Source organism: Pseudopipra pipra, chromosome 3 (assembly GCF_036250125.1).
Source record: "Pseudopipra pipra isolate bDixPip1 chromosome 3, bDixPip1.hap1, whole genome shotgun sequence".
Classification (NCBI taxonomy): Eukaryota; Metazoa; Chordata; class Aves; order Passeriformes; family Pipridae; genus Pseudopipra; species Pseudopipra pipra.
In genome coordinates, this window is record NC_087551.1 from 96,271,610 (window position 1) to 96,278,573 (window position 6,964).

Genomic DNA, 6,964 nt, shown 5'->3' on the forward strand with positions numbered 1-6,964 from the left:
GGAGGAGGAAAGCTGTCTGTGACTTGTAATGTAACTGCTGTACTATGAAACATCATAAACCGTGCACCCAGATGTTCTTTTTTTGGTAACAGCATAATAATTTTATGCAAATATCTGGTCTTTTCAGTACTGTTTTTCTCCTATTGTAGAGTTTTCACTCTTTCTATGTGTCCATATTATGCCCGGTTCTAGTGTTTGATTTTAAATACATGTGATTTCTTCCATTATTCTCATTGTTGCACATGGTCCAATTCACCAGCCTGATTTATTTTTTTATATCAACTATTCAATATCATGCAACCCTAGTAACAGTTTATATGCCTAAGGTAAAGTAAAGTTAATGGATAGCAGAATCCCTAGCTTATTTTTAGGAGTGGAGCTTTTATTTCATATACTATTGATCATCAAGAGACAATATGTTATTGCAAGTTTCCTGTAACTGTTCCTATGGCACCAGCATGGGGGAAGCATGAAAATCAATATAGCAGAAAAATTATGTTTCTTTCAGAAATTTACATGGAAGTAAAAAGAAGATTAAAAAATTTAGTGAAAACTTTGATTTTGCTGTTTATCTCCTGTTGAAATCTAGCTCTTCTTTTGACCAGCTTTAGAACAACTCAATGGACTTGGGCAAACATCAAACCAAAACTATTTTTGACAATGTTCTGAAAATATTGGCAGCCTTTTTCAGTTGGACATGCAGAGGGGTTTAAATTTAGTAAGTTGCTGTCAAAACTGGCATCATTTTATCATAGTCAGTCAACGCCCTTGCCCTGGTGAAGGTGATTTCGTCTGTGCAAGCCCTCACCAAAACATTAAGGCAGTATAAATGAGCTCTCTGAGTGAGCACAGCTATCCTACAGCCAGCAGCAGCATGCTGGGAAAGAAAGTGGGCCTGGAGCTCTGGTCCTTAGGATCTATTTTGAGTCACTGTACATCATTTTTCCACGTTGCCTACTGAGGCTCTTCTGAAAAATAATGTTCATGGTTCATTTTAAGTAATCTCTGGTGCCTCGTAGCCTTGCTCTTTGAAACAACTCAATCTGAATATCCATCACTGAAAGGCATTTGAGGGCAGATTTCCAGACAAGATCCTAAATCATCCCTGTGGTATGCACATGTTCACAAATCCACCTGTGCAAACTCCTCCATTTACAACAACTTTTTTTTTTTTTTTTTAATGCATAATTATTTTTGCCAAATCAGAAAACTTTCTGAAGGCAGGAACAAGTGAGGATTCAGTCAACTCCTTGCATCTGTGCTTAAAAGATAAAGGAATATGTGGAAGAGAGTGCTGAAAATGAGAATAAATCACCTCTTAGCCCTAGCTGCTTATCCTTTTAAGTCCCATGAAAATTGTAGTGTCAGCGAATTTAACTTTTCCTCCTTTTGACAAGGGATGAGGTATTATCTTTTTTGGGAGCCTGCCTGGGCGTGACTGCCATTTACCAGCTGAGCACACAACAAGGCCTAGTGGTTTAGACAAATGAATAGTCTTTCTCACCCTGCCAAAAACTGCCTCATCTGTGGAACACCTTATGGGAAATAAGGTAATATTTGTCACTTTGAAACAGCTCTAAGTATCTTTAAAGAAGGTAGAGGCTATCGAATTGATGCAAAAGCTTCTGGGTGAGGGTCCTTCTGGTGTGCTGTGGTCTTCCACATTGATTCTGCTTGTAACACATCTTGCTTGCCAGTATATCTTCAGAGAGAGTACGGTGGAACATGGGGAATAACTACCACTATAGGAAATGCAGGGGGACAAATGTGGGGGCCAAGCTTTTTGTAGTGGTCTACTTTAAAGTATATGGAAACTGAAATTACAACAAGGCTAGAGTTGTGGGGGGCAGCTTTGCAAATCCCATCCATATGCAAGTGCCACAGACCAAAGCCTACTTCGTAAAATGTGCACAATAGGGGATTTCTGGGGTGGATTTGCACTTGAAGTACTTCTATGTAGGGTGTGGGGGCTGTTTTTTCCCTTGACTCTGGGCCCTCATTCCAATTTTGGACATTTCGATTTAGTGTATGTAGCTAAGTCCTGATTTAAGTGCATACGTTTATGCCACCAATATGTTTCTTTAGCTGCCTTAAACATTTCTAGCAGTTCAGATATCTTCCTCTGTAATGTCCCTTGTGGAAGCAGAAGTTTTATAAATTCCTCTGTGTTGAAACAACACGTGAACTAAAAGGGGATTCATTGGGTTAACATAAAAAGTCTCAGGTACTGCAGTGGGACATCGTATCTGCATTCAAATCTTCTCCACAGAGAAGCTTCTTTTGTCAGAACCACACCATGCACTGTCCATAAGACAGTCCCCAGCAAGATTTGTTGGCAGCTCTGTGTGCCAAACTCATGGTATTAAAACTGCAAGTGAGAGATGTTATTTGCCATGTTATGGCTGGGACTGCCTGCAAATGCCACGCACACCCTCCCCATGTGTCCTGGGCACTGCAGCCCTGCCACGGGATTGACCACGTGCTCACTTGTGTTGCTCCTGCTGCCAGAGAATTTCCTGTCCTCATTTCAGACAGCTTACAAAATTACTGGGAGGTTTTGGTGTGTATTCAGGGAGAAGAGACAGCATGGCATCTACCACAACAACCCCCTTCACTCAGGTGGTCCCGGAGCAGCACTGCAAGCCAAGATCTGCCCCTGTATAACAAACATATCCTCACACAGTCAAACCTACTGGCAACATATGGATGCATGGTTGTTATAGGAAGGATTCAAGGTAAAAAAACAGCCCCATTGAGAAGTGTTTCTATATACTTAGTGGTATACTAAGTATATAACATATATATATATGACCCATCAAGAAGGGCTTTTTTTACACTTACTGGTATACCCTGTGGGACAGGGTAGGGTGATACATGGGAATACACTGTAATTAAACTATAAGCAGATGAATACTTTCTCTTTACTAGCAGATTGTCAGAGAGAAACACTAAAATGAAGTGTGACTCTATGAGACATCATAACTTGGGGGCTTGGAAACTGTAAATAAGTAGAATCCCTTTGAAGGAATAGCTGAATTACATCATGGAATATAAAGCAGAAAGCAGTTCAGTTTGTGGGATGAATGCTACAAGGTATCTCAAAACCCCCAATCCTACATAGCTCCAGCATTGCTCTATCCGTTTTGAAATATTCAAATTTTACTCACATTGATTCAACTCCCCTGAATTTGCTGGTACCCTGCAGAGGTACTGGAGGGAATGATTTGACAAGGTAGTCCTTCGGCATCGAAACTGATTGAAGTTTTTTCCTCTCTTGTACCTCAGCACTCCACAGGCTGGCCTGTGGTCTGCTGGCCAAAGTCTGCTGGCCATGACTGTCCTAGGGCTGACTTTATTGGGTTTGGATTAGGATCTAAATTCATGCAAATCTGCCATCAAATCAACATCATAAACCCCATAATTTTGTGTTTAACCATTGTATTCTCCAGATGGATATCTTCTTATGTTGTAGAGGTGTTTCTGAATATCAATAATGAAAAAATTAGGGATGTTATTTAGCAGCCCATATTTTATGTACCATTATTACCTTACCCTTCTAAGAGTATGAACTTTCATAATATGAAAAAAAATACTCCTGCCAATTTAAATGAAGAAATTAGAAGATCTGTCATAAAATCCAGCTGAAAGCAGTTCTATGGAACAACACAGAGGAAAATATACACACAGTAAATAAATAAATAAACAAATCAGTAAAGACCAGTGTGATCAGATGAATGTTGGTGTGGTTGGAGACTGGGAGATCAATCACTGTTCTTGGCTGTCTCTACACATTTCTTCCCATGCCTAGTTGCCCAAAGCTGTTTCTCAAAATTCTCTGCCACCACACTGTCCTTTGTGTAATAACTATCACTTCCTTTTTTCTAGAGAATCCTGAATAATTTGTTCCTGTGAGAAGTGACTACAATGGTAGGCATTATCTTGAAAGTACGAAAGAGCACACTTGCACAAGTAATACTTTCTGAGCACTTCAGATAATCAGCTATTCAGATTGAGGCTGCCTCACAACTCTGAAAAGTGATGTGCATTGTCTTTATCCCAGGACATAAATCTCACCACTCTTTGGGAAATCTCCTACTGGCCAGCACTCTCAGGGTAGAAGCCATCTTCTGAAATCTTTACTCAGTATTTCATTTTTGTCTGAGTTATTTCCTGGGAATTAAACACAATCCATAAAAAGAAAATAATAAACATCTGGGGGAATATGTCGGGGCAGGGATGTCCTGCAGCAGTGGGGTAACTTTAAAACGGCTGCTACATAATGCTTTCACTGCTGCCAATATATTTAGGTTGCAAATGCAATCAGTGGAAAACCAGTATTAAAATGAAGAGAAGTGAGAGCTGGACACCACAGTGTTATTTCTCATTTTGAAGGCATGCTAGGGCACCTCTGCTCTCCTTATGCCTCCTCTTCAGGAGTCACTCTGCAGTCTTTCCAGTCAGTAACAAAACTGCCTGTCACTGTAAAGGCACAAATCAAACCTGGCTCATGTATTTCATCTGAGGGGTTTATGTATACATATAATGTTATGTCTAACAATAACAATACAAATATTGTATTATGTACATACAATGCATATAATGCATATACTCTATATTATATGTATATGTATTATGTAAAATTTACAAATATAAAATAGAGTAATATTCATCTATTCTATTACATGTATATTATGTAAGCATTCTATATGTATTTGTTACATATATTATATAAACTATATTGCATATATACTGTGGATTATATACTATAGCATATCTTTATATAACAATAGATCATTAAGTAGCTATTCATATATATATATAGTGTTATTTACATGATAAAATATATACATATATTTATCTATTCTTATGTTTCATGCAATTGATATACAAAATATGTGCATGTATTTACTATATATGATTGCAGATATATTATTAATCAGTGTATTTATATGAGTTATAAACAGAGAATTATTTAACTATATTTATTACTGTTATCATTATTGTTGCTGTTATCACTGTGTATTTATGGGTTCCCACTAAGGTGCACACCATTGCATTTCCTCCAGGAGTGGGGTGGCAGGAGGAAGACACACACCAGCTCCCCGTCGCTGCTGCCCAGGGCCTTGTCTGGTCCCACATCTCCACGGTGGCAGCAGCAGCAGCTGTGTTTCTGCACAACCCTTGCTTCTCAGCCACACCAAGCCCCCTGCCCCTAATCATCAGCTTGTTGGGACTCTATTCCCCCACCAACACCACCAATGCCAGTGGAAAAGCAAGTGGAAAGCAAGCCAACACCTCACAACCGTGTACAAACCTAAGGAAAACAACTGCAGCCTGTGACAGTTTGACCTACATCCTGTGAAGTCAAAGAGGACCTAGAAGTGGGCTCCAGACTCCTGGTCCTCTTGCTACATTGGAGACCTGCTGCCATCTCTCTTCTTCTGCAGTGACCTCTCGTCCAGCTTAGCTTTTTACAGATCATCCCGTGTCTGATCCCTCCAACTCTGCTGCTGAGCTCAGGCAGCAGACAGCCACCCAGCCTGGACCAAGCCCCAGTCTGTCCCCACACAGCACACAGGACATCTGCCTGCCTGCACTGCATGAGGGCTCTGGGATAGACAAAGCATTGTCAGCCACGTGGGTCCTGGGGCCATTCTAGAGGCCAGTCAGCACAGCCCTGTCTTTGCTCTGTGACAGACAGAGCCAGAGGCAGCCTGGGCCACATTTTGAGGCAGAAAGTTCACTTTCTTATTTTTATGCATTATTGTGTTAAAAAAACCCCAAACAACAAACCCTTTCAATGATTTGCAACAGATTTTGCCAAAGTGTTCTATTTCAATGTCATAGTCTTCAAGCTCCCGTCATCCTGTTGGAGGAATCAGGATTGCCCAGTTTAAACCTTTAGAAATAGTCTTTCACTAGGGACACTGATTATATTTCTTACCATTCACCTTAGGTTAACTTTTGCTTTTGGATATTTAATACCTATTACAAAAAAAATAGCAATGCAGTTGATGCAACTTAGGGTCATAAAACTATTCAGTATTTTTTACTTCTGACCAACAGGAAATCAAAATCTTTTCATGTGTGACTTCCTCACTGGTTTCTTCACCTTATAACATTTCTGTAAAGCTTCTTATAAATGTTAATATACAGTTACAGAGCTCATAGCTTCTTATAGCACTGATTGCTTCACCTTATAGAGCCTCTTCTTCACCTGATAGCGCTTCTGTAAAAGGCAGCTGAAGATCTGATAGCAACTTGCAACTTAATTTTACTCAGGGCTTCACAGATAACATATCCTTCCTCAAGGCACTCTGAGGAAGGAGCCACTGTGCTGAGTCAGAAAGGTGAAATGACAGTGGGCTCAGCACTCCAAGGTTACAGGTTTATGGATTCTCTTCCTGAGCACTGTCCATGCGCTATTTATCCAGAACCTCAGGAAATCAACAACAGCTCTGATACAAAACTCCTGGAAGGTATACAAATATATAATTATTTTGGTTTATAGCTATACATCAATATATAAAAACTCAAAATGGAATCCCAGTTTCTTTCTAAGACTGTCAGCAGAAATGCAAGCAAGGTGCCATGTGATGAGGATTTGGAGCTACCAACAAAAACAGAAAAGCAACCTCCCCCCAGAAGCAATGAAACCACCCAACATCCAGATGTACTAGAGCTGCAAATCTCTTGTATTTAATGTACTCATGAGACAAAGCAAAGGTACTCACTGGACTGCTATGGCAGAAACCAGAGCACTCTCAGCAGGAGCCCACAACTCCAAGGCGCAGGCAGGGCAGCCACATGTGGAGAGAGTCGGTGAACTGCTCCTTTCTAAAGGGAAGCAGGAAAAAACACCAGCACACTGAGCCTAGAGAAACCAAAGTCAAAACAGGAACTAGAGTAAGACTCAAGAGGAAGAAATAAAAGGAACTTTCAGGCATAGCCAGGAAGGGAAGGA